The 25,285-nt window shown below is 44.5% G+C and overlaps 1 non-coding gene across 1 annotated transcript; it reads right to left on the bottom strand.

The window, feature by feature from the left end:
• Nucleotides 1–8,187: 8,187 nt before the first annotated feature.
• TRNAA-UGC (transfer RNA alanine (anticodon UGC)) lies at nt 8,188–8,259 on the bottom strand. The gene has a single exon. It is a non-coding gene; the product is annotated as a tRNA-Ala (tRNA).
• Nucleotides 8,260–25,285: the final 17,026 nt, after the last annotated feature.

The following is a 25,285-nucleotide window of genomic DNA, read 5'->3' as shown; positions in this document are numbered from 1 at the left end:
GGAAAACCTGAACTGTGAGGGAGGATCAGCTTTACTACAGAAAATAAATTAAGGGTCTTGTGATGTGATGGGTACCCAAGCCTTGGTAGCAAGGGACACACCAGGTGGTGTCTGAAGGTAAGAGAATGCTGGAAACCTTAGGTAGGTTGAGTCTCACATCTGGCATTACTTGCTTCGCTTTGTTTTTCCTGATTCTGATGGTTTTATTGGTGGGTTGTGCTTTTAGTGGTTCCCCTGATTTAATATTGTGTTTTATTGCATTTGAAACTGTTTTGATTAGTCTGTGAGCTGCCTTAGGAGTTTTGCAAAATGAAAGATGGCATACAAATGCGCTGTGTATATGTCAGTATGTAATTACATGCTTATGAACGAACCAGCAAACAAACATGAGAAGATTAATTTGGGATTCTTCCACTCCTTCCCAGAATACATAAAAAGCTTTTGGCTGTCCACGTAATGGCCTGTGATCTGTATGTTCTTCAGCTGTGCCTTACGAAAAGGAAAAATGCTTTTAAACGAGCTACGTCAAGCCAGGCAACCAAGGAAACACACAGCCTTGCAGGAGCAATTTCCATTAAGTGTAGGGATAGCTGTGTGAAAATTCTCTTCTGCCCAAGACAGGAAGTTAAGCGAGTTGCTCATAATGACCCCTGCTGCTTTTAATACCTAGGAACATATGGGGAAAATGAGAGGGCCATGTTGGTTATTCACACTGGTCTTTTTTTGTCTCGTTTGGAGAGGACGAATGGCTCATCCCTCTCCCTCCTCCCCTCACACAACCCTTTCTTTTAACAAATGTAAATAAGAAGAAAAATATCTTGGATGGTATCTTTCAAGCTTATTCCCTTAGCTGCAGGGGTCTGATGAAGGGAAACTTTGCCGACGCTGACGTCACAGGGAATTTTGTTGCCAAGGAGACAGAGGCTCTTTTGTGTGTCCAGCATGTAGCCAGAGCTTAGGAGGCGGGGGGAACAGCCCCTTGATCTCTTTCTGACGCTTGTTATCTTGAAACCTGTTGCCAGTGGAGTCTGGTCCATTCGGGCAAATGGATCACTGTTCCATCAACCTCTGTCCTATCTGTTTGCCTTCCTACTTACATACCATCCCAGGGTTGGCACTGCCTGCCACTTTCATCCTCCTTAGTCTCAGAGCTGCCACATGTAGGGAAGAGGATGGGGACAGAAACTGGAACGAGTATGCTGTGGATGTGATTGGCTCCGGGGCAACCTCTTTTTGGCTACCCTGCATGCAGCCTCACCAGCCCCAATGGTAACCAGCCACCACCGCCAATCGGGATGGCCTCTGTTGGACCAGCGGCAGAGCATATGTCTCATGGAGGGAGCACACTGTGACTACAGCTCACCGCTGCTTCAAGGGTGCACTCAGGCCACCCTGACAGCCCTGCATGGCTTTGCAAGGCTGGGGTCAGGCCTCAAGGCTGGGATCAGTAAATGCTGCCATCGCCTCTTCTCTGCCTCTCTGCCCCGGGGTCAGACCTGACCCAAGAGCAGAGATGTGGCTGCCTGGTGGCATTGGGCCATTGCACAAAGAAGCTGCCTTCACTGCTCACTCATCTACCTGAGCCAGGCCTCAAAGGCCTGTCCCGGCCCCAGCTTCCTGCCCTATGGCTCTGGCCTCAACAAGGGAGCCTGTCATGAAGGCACCTGGTTGTGCCCCCTCAAAAAAAAAATTAAAAAAAAAATTGTTGGGGCAATAGTTTCCCCAGCCTCCCATGCAACGCCAATGTGTTGGGCTATTGATCAATAAGAGATGGGGCTAGGGGGAGGACTGATCACAGCCCCCCTTGATCCCTTGGATATTCTACCATAGGTATCGGTACCTTCCAATCTGCTATCAAGATTGAGAGCTATTTTTGTTTTAATTCCTATGTGACCATACTTGCACCATAGCAGCTAAGTTCTTGGCAGCACTTCCAAATAAGCATCTAAACATTAGACCTACATCTAAAATCACAGAGCATTAGGACCCATGCTGTCTGGGTGGGTATGATTGTGTACCAAGGATGTGGAGTGGGGCAGGGCTGTAGCTCAATGGTAGAACATGTGGCTTTACATGGAGAAAGACCAGGTTCAGTCTCCATAGATAGGACTGGCTATGTCCCCTGTCTGAAACCCCAGAGATATAGGCAACTGTGAGCTAAACAGACCTGGATGGATCAATGGTTGACTCTGCATACATCATCTTCCTATGTTCCTAGTCCTTCATTATGATGTTCATACAATCTGAGACACCACTACCATTTCCATTGAATGTTGATCTCATTTGCAACTTTGGTCTTGATTCCCCCCCCCCTTTTTCCCTTGAGGGTTCTTTCAAAAGGCTGAAAACCTCGACCAGTGTTTCTCTCTCTTGAGCCACAGGTCATCATGCCATGGGGAGTCATCCCGGCTCAGCCACAGCCTTTGGCAAAAGTAATCATTGACAGGTGCAAGAAGACTATGGGCTGACCTGGTGGTGTTTACAACTTGCAAACAGGGCAGTGAGGTGAGAAAATTCATTTAGGCTCAGGGCTACCCAATTTCTCAGCTGCTGTTGGCCTCCGGTGCTGATGGGTAGAACCAAATAGACTAGAGTCTTGCACCCTTTGTAGTCTGGGGCAACTGATGATTCTGATCAGAGCCCCACAGAAACTTTGCATTGCCTTCCAGCAGAATATACACTCAAAGCAGTAAGAACTTAGCAAAATGGAGTGATCTGAAGGAAAGTTTCTTTAGATTAAGCACTTCTTACCTTAAGCTACTTCAGCTTCTTACCTTAAGACTCTTGAAATATGGGCCCAAATCCACCAATATCAGAGTCTAGAACAGCTTCTGCAATCTTTTGTACTGCTACAAAAAGCCAGGTATCCTTTCTCGGTTCACTCTTTTGTTGAGAGGATTTGGCTGTGGTCAGGTTGTAGACATGCAAAGCAAGCGGTAATCTCAAGCCAAGCTATTCATGGGTTCATATGTTATCGGCGCTGCGTCATTCTCTGTGCCAATGTTATGGAAGAGGCTTTGCATTGTGAATCGATTCCAGGACTCTGTAAAGCAGCTTGAATGAGTTGTTAATGTTCTGTAAGGAATTGTCCAAATCGCTTCATTTGAAACCTGGGAGGATGAGAGAGGCAAAGCACATTTAGAAGGGGGGAAAGCCCTCTCCCTGTTGTGTTAACAGAGTTATTCTTGTTGATGATATGGTGAGTTCCGTATGCCTGACACACAGGTTCTTTGGGTACCTGACACACAGGTTCTTTCAGAATTAAAACTGCAGGCTTCATTTATTTATTCATTCCAAATTATAACTGGGATGGGCAGTGGAGGGTGGAGTGGATCTGGGGATTAAGATCATGGTGTGTATGAAAGTAAGACAACCTGCAGCACTTGTAGGAATCAAACCTGCCTCATGATTTCTAAGAGTCTTGAGGATAGGGATGTAAGATGGCATCATTTGCCATCCCACTCTGTATTTGTCACATGCAGGACTGTTTCCATTCCACTGCTGTTCATTTTCTGCAAAAAAAGAGACTATGTTATTCACCTTGTTGTCCCCTGTGATTTAATTTATTTTTTGTAATTAATTAAATGGAGTATGTAGCTGAATGCTGGATTTGGGTTGCGAGCGAGTCTGAGAGGAGCAATTGAACTAAATTGTGATCTTTTTGTAATCTGCCCTGGGACTGCTTGGTGACGTGTGGCCTATAAGTATGACTGTAAACAAACACACAAATAAACAGGTATTTGCTGAGACTCAAGGTCTATTTTGTAGAGGTATTTGAAACCAAACCACCCATTGGCATAAAGTGACGAAATATGAGTGGGGTGAGAATTAGGACTTTTGGTGCAGCATGTAAAGTACTGCTTAAGAACACAGGGATTAATACATGGTTGTTTAGTGGAATTTTAAATAGGAAAGCTTAGTTGGGGGGGGGGTTTGCTAAGTTTACTGAAGAAGCATCACTGGAAGGGGTGTGTGATAAAGATTTCCCTTTCCCCTTTTCAAATCCCATTCCATCTCTGCCTGCAGGTCCTCGCCTCCTTTCCTGCATGAATGGGAAAGTAATTACTTACCCCATTTCACCCTTTCATTCCACCCCAGAAATGCTGCTGCAATCAGCTTCACAGCCTCCTCCCCACATCTAAAGATGGGCAAATGTGCCAGTTTCAGTTCCTCTCAGTTCCTCATTTCTCCAGTCTCTAAGTTCAGTTTGCTACATTCCTGCAGCAGTTTGTGATGTTTATAAAAAATATTCCCCTAAAAATTCATCAGCATTTTATTGCACATTTCTCCTAATGCATACATTTTTGAAAGCAATTTTCCGTAATATCATGAACTTTTGTGTGTTATTTTCACTTACTAATGCATTTTACGAGCACTTTCCCCTAATTTCCTCTAATTTTGCATTGCAAAATTCAGAGAAGCGTGAATGCTGAAGGACAACTGCATTTCATTCTGTGTATTGTTTCAGAAAACGTGGTTTTGCGTAAAATACCATTAAAATGTGAACTGGTCTGAATTTCTCCCCCAACTACATTTCCTTAAAAAGCAAATAAGTGGCAGGAGATCGTATAGCAGCGCTGGAGAATACTGCAGCATTCCCATACGCTCCTCTCTCTCCATCCCCCAAGCTGGCAATACGGATGTAACAATACTCGGCTCTTTTGCAGAACTGCATTGGTAGGGTATTTCTTGAAAGGAAGCCCTGAGTGAGAAAGAACATGAACTGCTGTCTCTGCTTCTTCCTTTTGTTCTGGGCAGAATAACTAATGCTCAATAACAGCTATACTGAAATTCGGGATTTTGCTATTCTTTTCTATGAACAATACTCCAGCAGCGAAGAAGAAAAATAAGAAAAGGATTCAAAATGAACCAAAGCATCCCTTCTCTCTTCTCCCTTCTGACAATGGCTAGGCCACTCATCACTTTCATACAAGCAGTCTCCTAAATGTCAATCATACCTGGGACTGCACTCATTGGTTTTAAATTCTGAAATGCAGGAAGGTGCTCATTTCTTACAATATCTGTAGATTTATTTTGGGGCTTTTGTGGCCTCAAGCAAGTTTAGCCTTATGCATTAGTGGAGGATTTCCTGACTTAGCCCTGATTTCCCTGCAGTTTGGAGCTTTAAAGGAAGTATCCAAATTGTGTTCAAGAGAGTGAATGGTCTGCATGTATGGGGGAGGTGTCAATATAGCAAAGCAGTAAGCTAGTTATAGCAAGTCGAGTTATTGTTCCTGTGGTGTAAGGTACCATATAAAGGGGGAAGCTTTCCGAACTAGCTATACAGTGGCCCATGTTCTTAGCTGCTACTCCAGAGCTCTCCAAAACAGGGGTCTGCTAATAGGGGTCCACATCAGCCTTTTACTTCCCAAATTAGGAGACCAGTTGTGGTGATTTAGGTGAGCTGTCCACATTCTCAAGTCAAATTGCACTGTAAACAAGGAGTCTCAGATAGGATCAGAAATTCCCCAATGCTCCAAGTCACTTAGTCAGTTTGGCTGCCCACAAAATGTGACATTTTAAAAGTGACTGCTGCATATATTTTTTTAAAAAGAAAATGAAAGAAAGCTAACTAGGAAGAATCCCTCCTTGTGTGGGGAGAGCATAGGTGTCAACTCCCTGGGGCTTCGGGTGCTCAAGCACCCCTGAAATTCCCCATGAAGGGACCGGGCACCCACAAATGTCAGCACCAGGGCCATGCATGTTGCATGGGACCCATGGCCCTAGGCACTCACAGTCACGAGGCCAAGCTGGCACTCCTGGGGGAGAGAGCGGAAATATGAGAGGGGGGTGTTTCATTATAACGGACAGGTCTCGGTCACAGTGAATTGTTTTCTCTGGCAACTTCAGTCACAGTGATTCGTGGGTCTTTGCTGTTGTTTCTACCACCACCCTTTCTCCTATGTAAGTCAACAGAGAAAATCTCTCCTCATAATTTTCTGTTAAACAGCCTTGCTGTTTTAGATCATTCACACACTGCATAGGTGACCACCCCCTTGGTCTTTTAAAATTGTAGGGTCCCCACACTAGCAATGTCCCCCCCCCCCATCGGTCTGAATTGCCTCTTGCCGCATGTCCTGTATATGTCCGTTTCAACTTCCCAGCCTTTTCTACTACTTTAACAACTTTTAATTTTTGCCGTATCCAATTGGTTTTTATATCTTTTAATTATATTCCTAACATTGCATGTCCCACGGCATGTTGTGTTGTTCTTAAACTATTTGTGTTTCTCTGTGTCAAGGGCCAATTAAAAAAAATATGGTATCAAATATGTGAACCATATGTGAACCCTTTAAAGCACTGCCATCCTTTGAAATTCTTACTTCGGAATTTAATACTCTAACAAAAGAATGTGTACAAAAATGCATATATTAGGATAGAATGTGCATCAAAGTACACATATTAGTGAAAACAATATACAAATGTACAAATTTGCTTTGCTAAAATCTGTATATGATGCAAGATTGCCTACAAAAAATGTGTATATCAGGGGAAAAATGCATTAAAAAGCTAATGAATTTTCATGAAGGTTTGTTTTTTTTAAAAAAAGTTATGGACTGATGAGAATGTGGAGCATTGACCTTAATACTGGAAAAAATGGGGAAATGAGAGAGCTCCAAATTGACAGATTTCCCAATCTCTAATCAGTGCATTAGGAAGGGTCTGCCTGCTCCAGTGAGCATAGAGTGATGGGTTTCTGCCAACTTTATAACTTTATTTTCCAAGGCACCATCTTACAGCCCTCTCTTGTGGCACTCTAATTGTGCTGCTGCACTCAGCCTGAGACCTACCGTCTTGCAGAAAGGGCACCTTCCATGAATGAAATTGACATGAATATTGACAGACACCTAACCATTAAAAAGAGAGCTTGACATATTCACTACGATTTTTCGCCCAGCCATTCACTGGAAGAATGGCTTGGGGAAGCTGTGTTAAGGTACACCTAGTTTCAGCAGAGCTAATTTTAAATGTCAGTCCCTGTTCACCGAGGAGGGCTAATTAGGATGGAAAAGAGAGGGGGGAAAGGACGGATTTATTTTTTAAAAAAACCCAAGCAAAGCTAAATAGAGATGCAAGGAATTCAATTTTAGGCGTAGCCAACCTTGAAATACATTCTGGGCTGGTCATTAGCCTTGGCTTCCTAATTTTGACTCCAAATGTTAGTCAATATAACAAATGGACTACAAATAGCATATTGAGGACTTGCTGAAGCAGTCAAGGTTGCTGACTTCTGCAGGTAGCTCACCTTATCCCTGGGCCAACTCTCAGAAAGCCCCATAGCACAGTGACTCCAGCCATTGGGAGATAGCCAGGGGTGGCCCTATCACAAGGCAGAATGAACCTATCATCTCATGTAGCAGATATTGAGCAACAGTGAGAGTGGAATAAACTCCCTCACCTGACATTTTCTTTATTTTTTATTTATTTTGAAACCCCCCCCCCCCCACACACTCTGGTTTCTGTTCTCTGGATCCCACAAACTTGGGAAGGTGGTGCTGTGATGCAAAATGCAGCAGGCAACAGTGGGTTAGATGGACCGGCGATGTGGCTCAGAATAAGGCAGGTCTTGTTGAGCTGGGCCAGAATTCCTCAGAAAAGAATTTGCTGATACGTTGCGTGAGAATGTCTGCTTTTGAACTCCTCTTGTTGGGAGTCGAAGGAAGAAATGTCACCCCTATTCAGAGAATATTCAGGACTATTTCCCCATCCCCCCACTCCCACAATTTCGCAATCTGAAAATAGGATGGAGAACTTCAGCCGCAGCTGTGGATTCAGTTTTAATATTGTTTAATAGTGTTCTAATGTCTGGTTGGGCTAGATAGGCTATTGGCTTGATCCAGCAGCCTCTTCTTATGTACTTAATGTTGTTGAAGGAAAGAATAGGCCTGACCCCTAACTCCTTCCACTCCTCCATTCTTAGCCCATTGCTTACTTCATACATCATCATGTACTAACACTAGCTGAATGTCTCGATTTTGGTAGATATTTTTATACTGGCCAGACATTTGTATAAACTTCTTTTTGTTGTAGGTTGACCAATATTTTTTGCATTTGCATTGTTGCTGTTAGGAACATAAGAAGCTGCCTTCTACCAAGTCAGACAATTGACCCATCTGCGTAGCTCAGCATTATCTACACTTACCTTACAGTACAGGATTTCAGACAGGGTTTTCTACCTGCCTGAAATAAAGATGCCAGGGATTGAACCTGGGACCTTCTACATGCAAAGCAGGAGCTCTACCACTAAGCCACAACCTCTCACCTCTTATGGCTTTATTACTGCTACTATTACTGTTTATCTATTGGTTGTGAGCTGCTCTGAGCTCCAGATGGGAGATGGGTGGGATAGAACACTCTTGAATAATGAAAAATAAAGAAAGAAGCTGCTCTGAGCACCTACGTCAGGGAAAACGCAGCTCACCATTTTTGTTTTTATTTTAAGCACAGTCGCTGAAAAAGTTACAAAGCCGTTGTTGCAAATGATGGGTTTTCATTATCAAGACAATAGATTAAGATGGTGGCCGGGGCAGTGTCCTTCTGCTAGATTCAAAGTCAAAGCAGATGAGCTGAGAAGAAACTCTGGAGAAGCAGAGTGCACACATTTTCCACCTGGTCAGCCAGAGAAGAGAGCAGATTCATTTCTCTTTGTCTCTGCAGCCAGTGGGTTTCCTTTCACGCCTTTGTGTGTGTGTGTAAAGCAGAACATCAAACACACTTATGTCATCCCCCCCTTCTCTTTCTGACCTTCATCTTCTTAGACGTCTCTCGGCAAAGAACAAAGTAGACAGAAAAAGCCAATTGAAATCTGTTATCATCCGTGCCTACTAATATCACACACACAAACGTTCTTGTTCTGTTGCAAAAACAAAGCCCAAAAGGAAATTGCATTTCCAGTTTCTTGTGGTTGGGCCATCCTTTCATCCAGTTAAGATATTCTTCATGAAAGAAGGCAGTGGTGCAGATACGATTCCAGAACAGAAAGCAGTAGGCCGGCCTTGTGTAGTGGGCAGCACGGCTTCTCTGTAGTTGTGTAGGAGAAAGGATTTCAGTAAGGACAGCTTTTTCATCCCTTCAAGGACAAAAACATAAGAAGAGCCTTGCTGGATCAGATCAGTGGTCCACCTAGGCCAGATGTCTGTTCCCAAAAGTGGACAGAAGCCCGCCAAAAAGGACTGAGGGCAGCAGTTCTCTACTTTTATCATCATCATCACTCATCTGGTATCTTGAAGTATACATTCCCTCAGTTCCACCTAGCTTTGATGGCTACTAGCATCTGATGACATCCATGAATTTATCTAATCCCCTTTAAAATGGGGCTGGGTGAAAAAGTCCTCCCCAAATTCTCTCAATCCTATCTGTCGGTATCAGCCTATTTTCACTAGGTGGCAGTTTCACACATTTTCCCTCATAAATCCAACCAGTCTCCTGTAGATTACCAGGAAAATATAAATGAAAAAACTGCTCATGAGTTGTGTGAATTTCCCCCTAATACATGACATCTGTGAGTGCAGAGGCACCCACAGGACCCAATTTTCCCTACCTCCTCTCCACACTGAAAGAAGGAAGATGTCTATTGTAGCCAATAGAAGACACTTCCCCCACAAATAATAATAATTGCAGTGCATGAGGACAACGGGATGGGGTTACCATATACACTCCTAAGCTGTGGCACTTCCACAAAAACTAATGAAGCTGTGTTCAGATGTTATGCCTGAACTGGAAAAATTAACACAAGAAGAAGGCAATGAAGATGCATCGATAACATACCTGTTCCTGGCCACATAGTTCCCAACCTTTCCATGTTGACTGGAAGTTTCTACTTGCTCTCAATTAAGTACAAAAGAGGAAGATGTTGGATCAGGCAAAAGGCCCATTTAGTGCAACACTCTGCTTTTACCATGCCCCACCAGATGACCATGGGAGGCCTGCAAGCAGGACCTGTGTAATTCCCAGCAACTGGTATTCAGACTGGTATACTGATTCTGACAGTGGAGGTCAAACATAGTTATCCTCCATGAGTCTGTCTAACATACTTTTAAATTCATCCAAACTGGTGGATATCACTGCTTCCTGTGAGAGTGAGTTGCATAGTTGCATAGTTTAACTACGCACTCTGTGAAGAGTGCGTAGTTAAACTTTTGTCTGTCCTGAATATTCCAACATTCGGCTTTATTGAGTGCCTACAAGTTCTAGTAGGAGGAGAGAGGTTGAGAAGTTTTTCACTCCACTTCCTCCTTACTATGCATAATATTGTACACCTCTATCATGTCCCCTCTCACCTCCCCTTTTCTTTAAGCTATACAGCCACACATGTTGTAAGCTTTCCTCATGGAGGAGGGGGGGTCGCTCCACCCCCTTGATCATTTTGTGAGATGATCGTAACTGTACACAGTATATTCCAAGTAATGTCAGGCCATAGATGTGCATAATCCTATTATGATATTGGCAGCTTTCTATATACTGGGACTGTACTCCGGAACACAGAGGGAGGAAGGTCAGATAATAAGCTGTATTGTGTGTTAATAAGAGCTGGTGCTCTTTTAAACTGCTTTACAGCTTTCCTCCTTTCCCTAATCTCCTCCTCAACTGGGCAAAGGCTCTAACTCAGTGGCAGAGGACCAGCTTTGCATGAGGAAGGTCCTGGATTCAATCCCCAGCATCTCCAGGTACAGACGGGAATGTTCCCTCCCCCAAACCCTGAAGAGCTGCTGCCAGTCAGTGCAGACAGTTCTGAGCTAGATGAACCAATGGGTTGATTCAGTATAAGGCAGCTTCCAATGACTCTAACTCTGCTGGAACCCCCCCCCCCCCAAATCTGGAATTTTTGACACCTTGATAGGAATGCTTGAAGTAGAGAGCTAGCCCCCAAGGAGAATACCTGTGCTAGGCTAATTCATCACGGGACAGGACTAAAGCCCATTGCACTCTGCTTTCATACAGAAGAAGTGCAGATTTAGAAGGATGACTAGGTTTGCATTCACATATTGTGTTGGCAAGTAAGAATCAGGTCGGTTTGCATTGGAATTCAAACCTTATCAAATTTCTCCCCCATGCTTACAGTCTAGGCTTATAACTGGGCCCTCTCCCACACTTGCTGTTCAGTATTGGAGGCAGAGGCAGAGACAGAGGCAGAGAAAGGTGGGTGCGGTCCGCCCCGGGTGCCATCCCTGAGGGTGGGTGACATTGCTGTGCCACCCCCGTGGGTGGCGCACCCCCCGGAATGCGAGTGGTGGCCGGAGCATCCTCTGGGATCCGTGTGGCAGCTGGAGCACCTCCTGGGACCCATGCTCTGCCACTGCGGGAGGCTACCCCTGCCTCCTGGGTGCATGCCGCTCCTGGCGCTGGAGCAGGTAGCTCCACCTCTGATTGGAGGGTCTAACAAATGGAGCAGGTTCACTCAGTGGTGGAGTTTCATGCTCCAGCATTGGGGGGCGGAGAGCAGGAAGGGGCAGGGCTGGTGCGCATCCTGGGGGCGTGGTGCCCAGCGCAGGTGGGGGGGCAGCCACGATGGCACCCCACCAGGATCGAGCTGCAGGGGGCAGTGCGCTCCCACCGCAGTCCTCTTCCTCCGCCAGTGGGTTCACTCAAGCTCAGTAGCTCTGGGCTTCTCTGCAGGATCCCACTCCTCCTCTTCAGATCTCTCCAAGCTAGTTTGGGCAGGATCCTGGCAGATGCTAGTTCTTTAGACAGGTTGCATTTTGAAGGTAGAATGTATGAAAAGCATCATTTTCAAGGCAGTCCTCAGGCTATAACCTTAGCTTGACTGAAGCCAAAAGGTTCTCTCCTCTCCTTTTTATGAAAGAGCGCTGGAATAGTGAGTCTTGCTGACAGATGTATTATTATTTTTTTTAAAGCTTAGCCTCTGTCTGCTTGAGGGGTGGAGGAAAGGAGCCATTTCAGATGTGTTGGATGAAAACTGTTATAAAATATCAATACAGTATAATTTTATCTACCTGGAGAACTGACAGGCATTTTTGACACCAGACTATTTTCAATTATCAGTCCCACAGCATATCTTCTCTTTTACAATTTCAGGGAAATCGCTTGTCAGGAGGATGGAAGGAAACCTCAGATCTTTTCCTGCAGACAGGCAGTCCCATTTGCTGAGCAATCTATCCTGACCTCTAGGAGCCACTTCATACAATCAGAATAATCAAGTGGAAACACTTCCCTTCTTCTTCAGTGGTCTCATTTCATAGAATTGTAGAAACCATTAAGTTGGAGGAGACCTCAGATATAATCTAGTCAACCCCCCTGCCAGTACAGGAAAAAAAATTAAGACGCCAGAACTCTCGTGTAACACTATAATTTGTGGACATCCAATGAAATGGAATGTTGGAAGATTCAGGACTGAGAAAAGGAAGGACTTCTTCACACAGTGCATACTTGAACTAAGGAACTCGCTTCTACAGGATGCAGCAATGACCCCCTACTTGGATGGCTTTAAAAGGGGAGTAGACTAAATCATAGAGAAGACTGCCAATGGCTACTAGCTATGATGGCTGCGTTCTACCTTCACTGTTGGAGGCTCTGAATACTAGCTGCTAGGAGTCACAAGTTGAGAGAGTTGCTGTTGTGCTCAATTTCTGCTTGTGGCATCTGACTGGCCACTGCCAGAATAGGAGGCTGAACGAGATGGGCCATTGGCCTGATCCAGCAAGCTCCTCTGATGTTAATAAACCCACTAACACGGCATTCTTTATCGGTGGCCATTAGGATGAGTGCTTTTGAATTATGGTGCTGGAGGAGACTCTTGAGAGTCCCATGGACTGCAAGAAGATCAGCCCTGAGTGCTCACTGGAAGGACATATCCTGAAGCTGAGGCTCTAATACTTTGGCCACCTCATGAGAAGAGAAGACTCCCTGGAAAAGACCCTGATGTTGGGAAAGATTGAGGGCACAAGGGAAAGGGGACGACAGAGGACGAGATGGTTGGATGGTGTTCTCGAAGCTACCAGCATGAGTTTGACCAAACTGCGGGAGGCAGTGGAAGACAGGAGTGCCTGGCGTGCTCTGGTCCATGGGGTCACGAGGAGTCGGACACGACTAAACGACTAAACAACAACAATTAGGATGAGGGAGATTGTCGCTTCACGCAAAAATCTCTCCACACTAACTAGCATCATCTAATAGGGCTTTGCACAAGTTTTGACCCAGCCGAAACAGACATAACTGAAGAGTCTTGGACAAGTCAGGCACACACAGTGATGGATTGCTGCAAGTTGGGTTGGATTGACCCAGAGCAATCTGTGGCTGGGGGTGGGGGTAGGAAGGGGTCAAGCAAGAGGGAAAAGAGGACAGGAAGGATGGGAAAACCATGCAAGAAAACCTGATGGGCAGCTGCATCTTCCTGGAAGGAAGGCCCAACACCATGGAGTACAGCACCAGATCCTTAGCAGCTTTTAAGCAGGAGGATCCAATCCTGTGCAGTGCTGGCTCCTCCTTGTTTGGGAGCAGCTTCCCTCAAATGCCACTCATGAAGGAACAGCAATCAGCACTGTGCAGGATTAGATCATCCTGCTTAATAGCTGTTAAGTGGGAAGAGCCAATCCTATGTGGTGCCATGCACTCCCCAACCTTTTAAAACCTGTATCTTAAAAGTCTTCCCCCAAATTATTGTAGGGATGGATCCATGGTGGGGTGGGTGGTTCCCCAGGACAGCACAGGGCAAATTGCCACAGGGTAGCCTAGGGAGTCTATGCACAGCCCTGTTTTCGGATGATGGCCAAGTCAAACCTTTGTACTTGACCTCCAAGCTTTCTAAGTGGAAGGAGTGTTTTTATAAGAGAGGCCAAATGTGCTACAGTCCAGGAAAATATTGTCTCTGTAATGTAACCCTTGACTCTGTAAAGCAACTTCATACCTGCCTACTAAATCCTAAATACACTTGAATGACGATTCATTTTTAAAGCACCTAAATATTTCTAAGTGGGGGCGTATATGAAATAGGGAACAAAATAATACATGGTGTCAGGCTTATAAACTGAAATACATGACACAAAAGGGAAGGGGGATGGTGAGGGGAGAGGAAAAACAGCAAGCTCAGGAGACACCAGTTCTTAAAGTTACCAGATTCTTATAGTAACCATATTGAATGGAAACCTTTCAGGGAAAGGAGGAGCCAAAAGGCAGCTAGTATCTCAGACGAGATGATGGAGTGGGACCTGATGTCCCATTTCTGCTCCTGCTGCAGCCATGTGGAATTGTTGTTGACCACTGAGTGCAAAGGTGGCTTTGATACTGTCTGCTTCAACAGCCCATGAGGACAATAAACCAGCCCTTTAAAATTTCTGTGCAGAATTAAACCAGATTCTGCATTAAATGCAGCTTCCAAGAAACCTTCTAATAACAAGTTTGAAAGTAAGTGCTCTGTTAGTCAGGAGGAGGGGGAGTGTGGAATTTAGCAATCGTATAACAGATTTGCTCCCCCAAGATTCTGTTGAAGGCAACAAAGGATAATGTTTTCTAATGTTTTTTTCATTACAAATCTTCGGCTTCTTGTGTGCACAGACCTCTGGGTATTATAATGCCAGCTGCAATAATCACTTGCTGCTAGGGTATCCTTTATATTACTTCTCTCTCTCTCTCTCTCTCTCTCTCTCTCTCTCTCTCTCTCTCTCTCTCTCTCAAATATAGGAACTAACCCCCTACACACACACATACACAGTAAAATGGCTTAATCAGTTTTGCTTTTGGAATTTCTTGAGATGTGCAATTCCAACTGACTTTACAATATAATGGTATGGGAGGCATTCTTGATATTCAGTGGAGGGGGGAGCATCCAGGGGCTATAATCATGGCAAGGTTTTCTCATACGCATTTGCATTAATTAAGTCATCGGTGGAAGCAGCAATTCCCCAATCCACATCCTTGATTGTGCTTTTGGAGGAACATTCAGACAATTTAGATTACAGGGACTTGGTAAAAACACACACAAAGAAACTCCCAAAATTGTGGAAGATTATGACTGATAGTTATAACATCTTCCCCTTTAAAAGTTTGGAGGGAGGGGACTGAGGCCAAGGAGAAGTGGCTTCCTTGACCCATTTCACAATCAGTTATGTCTCAGGTGTTATTTGAATTGTGTTTTAGCTTGTACTCTTATTCCCTTATGGGACTCGGGTGGCGCTGTGGGTTAAACCACAGAGCCTAGGACTTGCAGATCAGAAGGTTGGTGGTTCGAATCCCCGTGACGGGGTGAGCTCCCATTGCTCAGTCCCTGCTCCTGCCAATCTAGCAGTTCGAAAGCACGTCAAAGTGCAAGTAGATAAATAGGTAAGGTAGGCGGGAAGGTAAACGGCGTTTCCGTGCGCTGCTCTGGTTTGCCAGAAGTGGCTTGGTCATGCTGGCCACATGACCCAGAAGCTGTACGCCGGTTCCCTCGGCCAATAAAGCGAGATGAGCACTGCAACCCCAGAGTCGGTCACGACTGGACCTAATGGTCAGGGGTCCCTTTACCTTTACCTTTACCTTATTCCCTTGGTGTCTATTCAGAATCAACTTGGCAAATGGAGCTATCTTCCAGGGAACGACTTGGTTTTCCCCAATTCTGCAACTCCTACACACTAGTAGGTAACACTGATCATTTCCCCATTAATGCAGGTGAGCATGGCTTGGATGAAATGACCTCTCAGGCCTAATAAGGAGGCTTTTCAGAGATTTTCACTGAAGCCTTGAGTCAGATATGGGGCTCATTTGTCCTCATGCTAAATGGGTCTTTTATATATAAAAAACTCCTGTTCCCCCCTTTAAAACCTTATTTTTAAACATCGATTGATTAAGAGGTCCCATAATATCTCCCTAGTTCTATCTGCAGAATATCTCCAGCTCCTAGGCTTTGCATCTCTCTGTAAACTCATGACCTCCCTGACACCAATCTTCCTCTGCTATCGTTACTGAGCATCCCACAGTGATGGCTGGTGCCTCTTGGGACTGGTAGGGCAGAAAGCAGAGAGAGCAGCAGGAAGTGGTGCCAGAGCCAATTTCACGCAGAGCCAACTAATTCAAACTTTGCCTCCATCCTCCTCCTTACATGGGGCGACACTGAGGCTAGGGTGGAGGAAGCTGACGGTCAGAGCCACCCCCTGGACAGGATGGAAATAAGAAGGCAAGCTGGTAGGGATTGGCTGAGGACAGACTGAGCTTGCTGGGGCAGTGCCCATTTGTTCTAAAGAGCCAGCCTCCACAGGCATCTCAATTTTGCTTTGTTTTCCCTAGCACTGTGCACTTTCCCCCACCATCACCACCTGACCCAGGGACTATCTGCCTCACCCCAGATCAAGCCCCAATGGGGCATTCCCCTCTCTTTAAACCAATTAAACATACAGTCAGGAGTGGGAAGGTGCTTGACCCCACAGGACTCAGTCTCTTGGGGCTCTGCTTCCCCAGCACATTCCCTGTGGGGAACACACACTGGTGAAGCAGACCCCTGCAGCCTTTCTGACAGATGCCCTGCCCCCTGGCAGCCCTGGAACACCCTGGGCAACTCAGCCCAAGCTTGGATCCTCACACAATTGGTCCAATCTAGTTCAGGCTGTGGCTGTTGACAGCCCTTGTTTTCTTTTCTTGTTCCTGGGAGATAGTTTTCTTGTTCCGTCATCCCTTTGCCCAGTGCATTCCTCTGTCTTGTTGCCCTGTGCCCTGATGCCAGTGATGAAAACTCTGCGTCTTCTTGCTTGCCCTCCCTTAAGCGTCATTCATTTGGACCACTACGGACAGCACAGAGGGGATTGGTACGTCAGGATGAAGTGCTCTCACACAGCCTGTGTGTTTGAAGTACAGAAATGAAAGGTTGACTCAAGGTATCTTTGCCCACAGCTGGAACCCAGCATGAACATCTGGGAAGTGACAGAAATGGTTTGCGGTGAGGTTTGTTCCTGTAATGAGCATAAAGCAGGGAGTTGATTAAAAAAGGAGCTTCCTTTTACATCAAAGCAAACCTAAACCGTAGGGTGACCAAATGCAAATGAGGACAGGGTTCGCACACCTTTAATAGCAGTGAAGGAGAGTGAGTGAGGAACATCATAGGAAGTTTTCTTATACGCAGTCAGACCATTGATCATTCTATCCTAGTATTGTCTGTGCTGGCTAGCTGTGACTCTCTAGGTTTCAGGCAGGATTATTTCCCAGGGATGCTGGTGATTGAGTGTGGGACCTTCTGCATGCAGATCAGATGCTCTGCTTCAGAGATATGACCCTTCCCTTTTGGGGGGCAGATACAGGTTCTCTCAAGCAGCACTTATCAAAATTAGATGGTTCAATCTTTTAACTTAGCAAATTATAGGGAGCTCAGCCATTACCTTTGTGAGTGGGCAAAATCCCTTTCCACTCTAACTGTGATCTGCACAGCATGCAAATGCAAGAAATATATAGGGCTTGAATGTCCTTTCTATTCTGTCTGCCACTGATGTCTTTGTGCGTCAACCCAGCTATGCAGATCTGGACATGTATCAATTGCTGGATCAGTAAACATTGATGTAAACTGGTGCTGAGCTGAATGTCATCCAGGTTCAACTTTCACCTTGAAAGCAGTGGGGATTTTCTGAAAAGCTCCTTGATCCTTCCCTTATTGTCACTGCTTGCAAATGATTGCAGCCTCACTGCATACTATTATTATTTTTAGTTTTTCACTATACTCCCAATAATAGCCAAATTATAACAATAACAGTTAATTCCAAAATTATACATTTATCAAAATGCCAATCAACTTCCAGTTAATACATTTTAGCTAAAGTGGCTCCCTGCATGGTGGTTTGGGTGCATTTCCGATCTTAAATCACTGCATTCCATAATCTTAATTAATATCAGTTACATTTCAGTTATAATAATAATCCCTTAGTCAAAAGCTACATAATTAATGATTTCCATTTGTGATGTTACAATATATAAATTTATAAAGCTTTAAGTGAGAAACTCAAACAATTATCTTTATTCTGCCCTGCGTGTGAAAACTTCTATATCTATGGAGATCCCTTCTGCCCATATATGATGTTGTCTCTTTCACTTCCCAGCTGTTATTTTCTCCCACCGTGGCTTGGGACAGAACTGAATCTAGAAGTTTCTCAGAGGTCTTATCTCTCCATCCCTTGCTTCGATGTTTCGGAACAGGCGGCAGCCTGCTAGAAACCATTCCGTCTCACTAGAAAAACATGTTGCAGATCTTCGCCATTTCCCCCAAGATCCAATTAAACCAAAAACCTCTGCTTCTTAATGGCGGCATAGGAGGGTTTTTGCCAGGCAAAGTGCTTTTGCACTCAGTGCCTCCCTGCCACCCACATTCCATGCTGGAGTGAGAGCCAGGTACCGAGACAAACTGCAAGTGAAGCCCATCCCCCCTGTCCCTGAGGGGACTTGGCAAGGATGATTTACCCTCTGTCATCCTTGTTTTTCATTTGCCGACGATCCCCCGCTGTCATAGGGGCTGCCTCCATTAAAGCAGGCAGGACCAGAAGCACAGCTACACTGCACACCCATTATTTCCAGCACACAGAAACCTCTGCTGCTCAATTGGCAGCTGGTTTTCCTCAGTGTTATTCTTCATTTACTGATCACAACCAGCGAAGTTTCATGTACTGGCTGTGGAGGCATCGTGGCACTGGGTTCTTACTGTCTATTTGTAGGCCACCCTGAGAGCTCTGCTATAGAGCACCCAGTGAATGGATGAATGCAACCCGTGAGATTAAGATACTTGTTGATGTCACCCATGGTTAACTCAAACCTGTTAGACAGGTCAATGCCTTCTGTTTAAGCCACATCCTAGTCAATCACACGTCACCATAATAACTGGGCAGTTGCTCAACACTTTTGCAATGATCTCTGGGACCAAAGTGCTGAAAGGAGATGCTGCCTCTCAGTTTTGCCTAGGGATGGGTGATTCTGTTAATTTTGGTTTCAGTGTTTTTGTTTTTTTCATTCTTAAGTCCAATTCTCCACATTGGCATATCAGTTTGTGTGTGGTGTTTTTTTTTTTAAAGTTCTCATGAATATGCATCAACTGTTCAGTGCAAATTTCTCCTAATCTACACATTTTGTTATGCACTTTTCTCTAATGCACACAAGTGCAAGTGATTTGCTTGTCATTTTCACCAATGTATATATTTTATGCACACTTTACCCTAATATATACATTTTTGCCCACATTACATGGCTAGAAAACTGCACTGCAAAATTCAAAAGATGGTTGTGTTTTGTTTTGCATTCAGAAAAGGATTAATTAGATAGGTTCGCCTTTATACGCAAACCAAAATGACTTTCTTCCCCATCCCTAGCCTGATGCACATATTTATGAAAATGCCTTCCTGACTTTGGCTCAGCACTAGAAAATCAGAGGCCCATCAGAGCACACATCCAGTTGTGGCTATCATATAACCTTTGCTTCAATAGGATGAACATTTGCATGCACATCAGAATAGATATTTGAGCTAGAAAAAAAATGCTTTATTGGGATATGCATTTGAATGTGCATTCCAATCCAGTTTCTGATGCAAGCTCTCAAGAGTACGTACCTTTTAAAATAATTTCTGGGACTGGATTGGGGTAGTTATTTGCTGCATTTGTCTGCACATCCAGAAGAATCCAAGGCCAGGGCTTGTACAGTGGGTTTATTGTCTTCAGTCTGCAAAGCATCAGTGATGTCCTCAGTTGTTTTGACCTTTGCTCTATTGACTTAGCTCCATGTTGCCCCATGGAGAGAAGATTTCTTTATTCATGAGCTTTGTTGGGAGATGAGAGAAACGGGGGAGAAATGAAGGCTGTGACAATGACCTCAGGAAAATAAAATAAAATACAATGCTTGACATGGTTTGCCCAGAACTAAGGCCAAGGGACTGCGATCTTGTCAAGGACTCGAAACGATGTGAACGGCAGTGTGATTTCATTCACTGACATCTGATCACTACAGAGCCATCTCACATGCTGACAGGCATATGCGCGTGCATGCACACACACAAACACTGCCCAACAGTGAGGTGATGTCAACATGATGTGGCATTTGTTCAAGCAGGAATTCTATCTGTGTATACAACTTTGTATAGATATATATGACAAAGTCAGAAAGTAGACTTTCCATTGGAAGAAGGTGAACATCCATTCAACTCATATGTGACAGATATGAGGCCCTTGAGTAGGTTCTTAAGAAGGCTTCAGTTGGGGTGGGGAGTATACCCCCCCCATTTCTCAAATGAGAGCAAGGGGACTCGATCCTATGGGGTGATGCTTCACAAAAAGCACACACTCCTACTGCAGCTTCAGCTTATATGGGAGGAGGGGTGATGTCAGGAAACTGTAGCCTTGATGCTGGTGGCACCATGTCGTCTCTTGCACGACCATGTTTACATCTGCCTGAGCCCATACAACAACCTACTGCACAGCACTTTTTTTTTTTTTTGAATTCTTGAAAATTGGCATCATGAATACAGAATGAATACAGTGTGGTGTAATGGTTAGAGTATTGGACTAGGACTTGGGAGACCAGGGTTCAAATCCCTACTCAGCCATGAACTTCACTGGGTGACCTTGTGCCAGTCATCATCTCTTAGCCTCAGCTACCTCACTGGATGAAATGGGGAGGAGGAGAACTATGTCCACCACCTTGAGCTCTTTGGTAGAAAAAGGTGGTATATAAATGCAACATATAAATAAATAATTTTTTGCTGAAACTAGAATGTGACTTTTTCCATTTGTGAATCATTCTATTGGTGGCATTTGAAATCAGTGTAATGGCAAGTTGCTCCCCATTATTCAAAAGTCAGGCAGTATAATGCTGCCCGTCACACATGCAATAGGCTTGATTGTACAAGGTCTTGCATTCTGCAAGTCTGGGTTAAGTTTGGGTATTTTATATGTGGTTGGCTTCATTTGCACAACATCCTCCACAATTAAGCTGTTGCTTTTGAGGGCATATCCAGTAGAAACATGTACAATCTTGCTGGAGTTATTCACAAGGGATACCTGCAGCAGCCAAATAAGGGTTTCACTTTGGTACAAGAAAGTCACAGGTGTTGCTGCATCCCTCACTCTGCCAAAGGGAAAACAGAACTGGACTAGTAGCAGAGATGAAGGATAAATTTTATTCTGTTCACATGAACCTACCTAATAAACGGCGTTTCCGTGCGCTGCTCTGGTTCGCCAGAAGTGGCTTAGTCATGCTGGCCACATGACCGAGAAGCTGTACGCTGGCTCCCTCGGCCAATAAAGCGAGATGAGCGCCGTAACCCCAGAGTTGGTCATGACTGGACCTAATGGTCAGGGGTCCCTTTCCCTTTACCTAATTCACACCAATGAGTAAGCTGAAGTGCAGAAAACCTTTGAAAGTTATAATTGCCCAAATTTTGTGATAGAGTTCTCCAAACAGAAAAAAGTGGGAGAATGCATATATTAAGGGAAGTTGTTTGTAAAGATTGCATATTAGGCAAAACTGGACACACAAATGTGTGTATCAGGAGAAATGTACATAAAATCTTTTTAAGTTAATGAAAAACAAATAAATCACAAACCAATGTGGAAATGGGATGAACCGAACTGAAGTTTGGAAAAATGAGAAGCCGAGTGAAACCCAAACTTGATGGTTATGTCCATCTCTAGTTAGGACTGGAATGGTGTGAAGGGAATGGTGAGGCATAAGAATGAAAAAAAATGACAGAAGGAGGGGAAGACACAGGGGTGTTATAGAGCACATTGGGAGCATGCTTTAAGTCAAGAGAACAGAACAGAATAAAATAGCTGAAGAAACTGGATAAAAGAAGCATTTTTAAAAATAATATTTTACAACGCAAGTCATTTTTTGTGGTTGACACAGCTTTTCATTCTTCACCAAATGAAGCCTGCAAGGAAGGGGGGGCCTCATCATTAATGCAGAGATGGGACCTTGAAAATCTCTATTACAGTTATGAGGTCTGGCAAGAGAAGCCGAGTTGGCAAATATTCCCATCTCAACTGTAAAGAAGCGCCTCATTGTGTTTCTAGTGTTGTACTTTTCAATTTGGACTAGATAGGGGTGATTTACAGTGGAGGAGGACGAGTCTGATGCCTCTTCCCCACCACATCTCCCTCAGTTCAACACCCACTGGTGTAAAGAATCAACAGAAGCTGAATGCTGAGTTTAATGGCTCGCGAATTTTGCTGTGATGTGATCCTGCGTGGGATTTTTAAATTTTTTTATTTTTGGAGGGGCAATACGATTTCACCATTATTTTTAGAGATGAGGCAAGGTGAGGGACGTAGCAGTCAGAATTGGCTCCTCTGGTGGTCTGAGGCAACAGTAAGCCCCTAGCTGCTTAGACAAACAGGCAGTGATCTGGAAGTTTTTTTTAGGAGACAGGGCAGGGATGGGTGGCTAAGCTGTGGCCCTCCAGTTGTTTTCAGCCTGTGACACCCATCAGCCACAGCCAGAACAGCTAATGGTCAGAAATTATGGAAGTTGTCGTCCAATAGCACCTGGATGATTAACCACTTCTGGGTTAGACACTATCACCTGGCCCACTCAGGCCTATAAATGCAAGTTATTGTATTTTAATAGGTTATTGTATTTTAGTGTTTTGTTGGAAGCTGCCCAGAGTGGCTGGGGGGACCCAGCCAGATGGGCGGAGTATAATTATTATTATTATTATTATTATTATTATTATTATTATTATTATTATGAAGTTGTTTGGGCTGATGTGGGTAGTAGTTCCCCACATCTGCCATTCCTTCCTTTGTTCAGGCTCAAGTGGTGGGACACACAAGTTGAATCCCTGCCTGAGCTCCAGTCCATGGTTCTACATAAGGTTGACTAGCCTCATGCAGCCACCATAACACCAGTGCCCCACAGTGGACAGGGTAGTGAATTAGGAGAGCTGCATTCAATCTCCACTCAGTCACTAAAACCACTGGATTATCTCGGCCAGCCATTATTTCTCAGCCTCTCCTACATCACTGTGTTGTTGTGAGGACAGAATGTGCAGGAGAACCATGCACACCACACTGAGCTTCTTGGAAGAAAGGCAGGGTAGAAAACGCAGCAGCAAAGGACAGATCAATACATTAATGCCACTATGTGCAGCTGTGCTCATTCTGCGTGCCTATTTTATAGTTTGCTTCCCTTTTCTCGTTTTCTTCTGTTGTTACAATTGTCCTCTCTGTGCTATATATATATATTACAAAATGAAATAAAAATCTTCACCTCCCCCCCAAAATACACGAATGCCAAACTGAAACATCCTGCTTTATTTCAGTCATTTGAAGTGGAGGAGCCCTTGGAGATGGGGTAAGGGCAGATGAATGTCATTGAACCTTTCAGTTTAGGGAAGGGTTTAACTTATCCTGCCTCAGGGGTAGGGCGCCTGTGGCCCTCCGGATGTTGCTGGACTACAAATCCCAGCATCTCTAACCATGAATGATCCACTGGTGCAACTTGGGGTCCAGCATCTGGAGGGCTGCAGGTGCCCCATCCCTTCCTTGCATAAATTGACATTTGGGGCCAACACCCAGTAGGAATCATATCAGGGGCAGAGGTTTCCAAAGTTGATTTCTACCTGTTCAGGGCAGTTAGGGCATTTGTACCTGTTCAGGGGGAAAGTATATCAGCATCTCATTTAGGTAAATTAAGACTAATCCTCCCTTAACCCCCCAATAGTTCAGTGAACATTACCTCATCCCCATGTAGCATCTCATCTTATAAGACATGGACCATCTTCTTGAAAATGGGGTGCGAATTTCAGTACTGCGATAAACCAGCCACTGGAAACTTGATGCCTAGGTTGGTGAGGGGAGCAATAATTCACGCAATAATTTGTGCAGAAAGGTGCTGTTAAGAGAGTCAGTGTGGTATTGCTGTTAGGGTGTCAGATTAGGACCTAGGAGACCAAAGTTCAAGTCCCCACTTGGTCATAAAGCTCAGTGGGGGACCTTGAGCCAGTCACTGCCTCCCAGCCTAATCTGCCTCACAGGGTTGTTGCAGGGATTAAATGGGGGTGAAATGAGTTCCTTGGAGAGTAAGATGGGGATATAAATACATTAAATAAATAATAATAAGGTGCTAACTTAAACGAAATGCTACCAAAATTCCACAACTGGTAAAAGCTGCAGCCTCCCCATGGAGGAATCACCCTGGTGTGTCATTCACAAAGAGAAACCATCTTAAAATGACTGTAGCGCATCAAGAAGTCATCTGTGAATCGCTCCCTGGTTGATCAAAATAGGCAAAGGCTTATTGGCACGTGGCTCATGCTGGAACCTCTTCAACAAATCATTTGCAACGAGGGTTGGAAGAGATGATGTGATCGCAAAGCCTGTACCAGTTGGAAACAATTGTTAAACATGATCCCTGTGGAGCAGAGGGTGTGCGCTTCATGATCCATCTCTTTCTCGGTGCATTCCCTTTGAGTTCATTTCACTGGGGTATGAGGAGGAATTCCTAGAGATAAGCAATTAAGCCTCCAATCAATAACTTTCACAGTTCTGGCTCCTTTGGGAGGCTTAATTGGCAACTCCAAGTCATATGGGAAGAGAGGCTAGACCTTTGAAGAGAAAGTAAGCATAATCCTTTGGCTTCAGAGTCAACATGGCAAACATCTTATGCCCAAATTAGGTGGTTTCTGTTCTGCTGGGGCAAAATTATTAAGTAAAGAGAAGATTTAGATGTGGTGTGATCAGCTCTGATTCACATTAGGACAAGTACATCAGCTAAAAAACCCGTTTCATTTTTAATTCAACAACCAACTTGAGTATCTCATATTAAATCAGGGGTGAAGCTAAGCTTCACAAAAAGTCAAAATCTTCAAAATTTAAACCCTTCAGTTTAGACTTTAATATTTGATTATCTCCCCAACCCAGGGGGAACTCCTGGCTCTTATGGCTGACTTGCAAAGAATTATCTGGCTTTTAAAGCACCGCATACAGTATAATGCCCTTGTAAACTACACGTAGAGCTGACCACTGGAATTTTGCTGAAATTAAATAGATATGTGGGGTTGGATCCAGAGAAGACATGAGAGAAACTGAACTAATGTGTTGGGGTTTTCCTAGCTCCACCTCCACCCACCCATGAGTGTGAAAGGCCCCTCTGGAAGGATGTAGGGCAGACTGTAGATCGGGGTGGGGAACAGGATCTGGCAAGTGAGCTGGATCCTGGTGTTCCGGACCCATTCTCATCGGCTCTTTTGACAAGTGAATAGAAATTCCCACCTGTCAATCACCTTATGTCACAATGATGCCAGGTTAACCAAAACAAAACAAAAATACTCTTGAGGGTGTGGCTCAAGCTACACCCACAGAAGAACATGCTTTACACTGCTGGCTTTTTCATTCC

Source organism: Podarcis muralis, chromosome 7, assembly GCF_964188315.1.
Source record: "Podarcis muralis chromosome 7, rPodMur119.hap1.1, whole genome shotgun sequence".
In the NCBI taxonomy this organism is placed as follows: domain Eukaryota; kingdom Metazoa; phylum Chordata; class Lepidosauria; order Squamata; family Lacertidae; genus Podarcis; species Podarcis muralis.
Note: the sequence above shows the minus strand (reverse complement) of the source record. Positions and strands in the feature narration are given on the sequence as shown.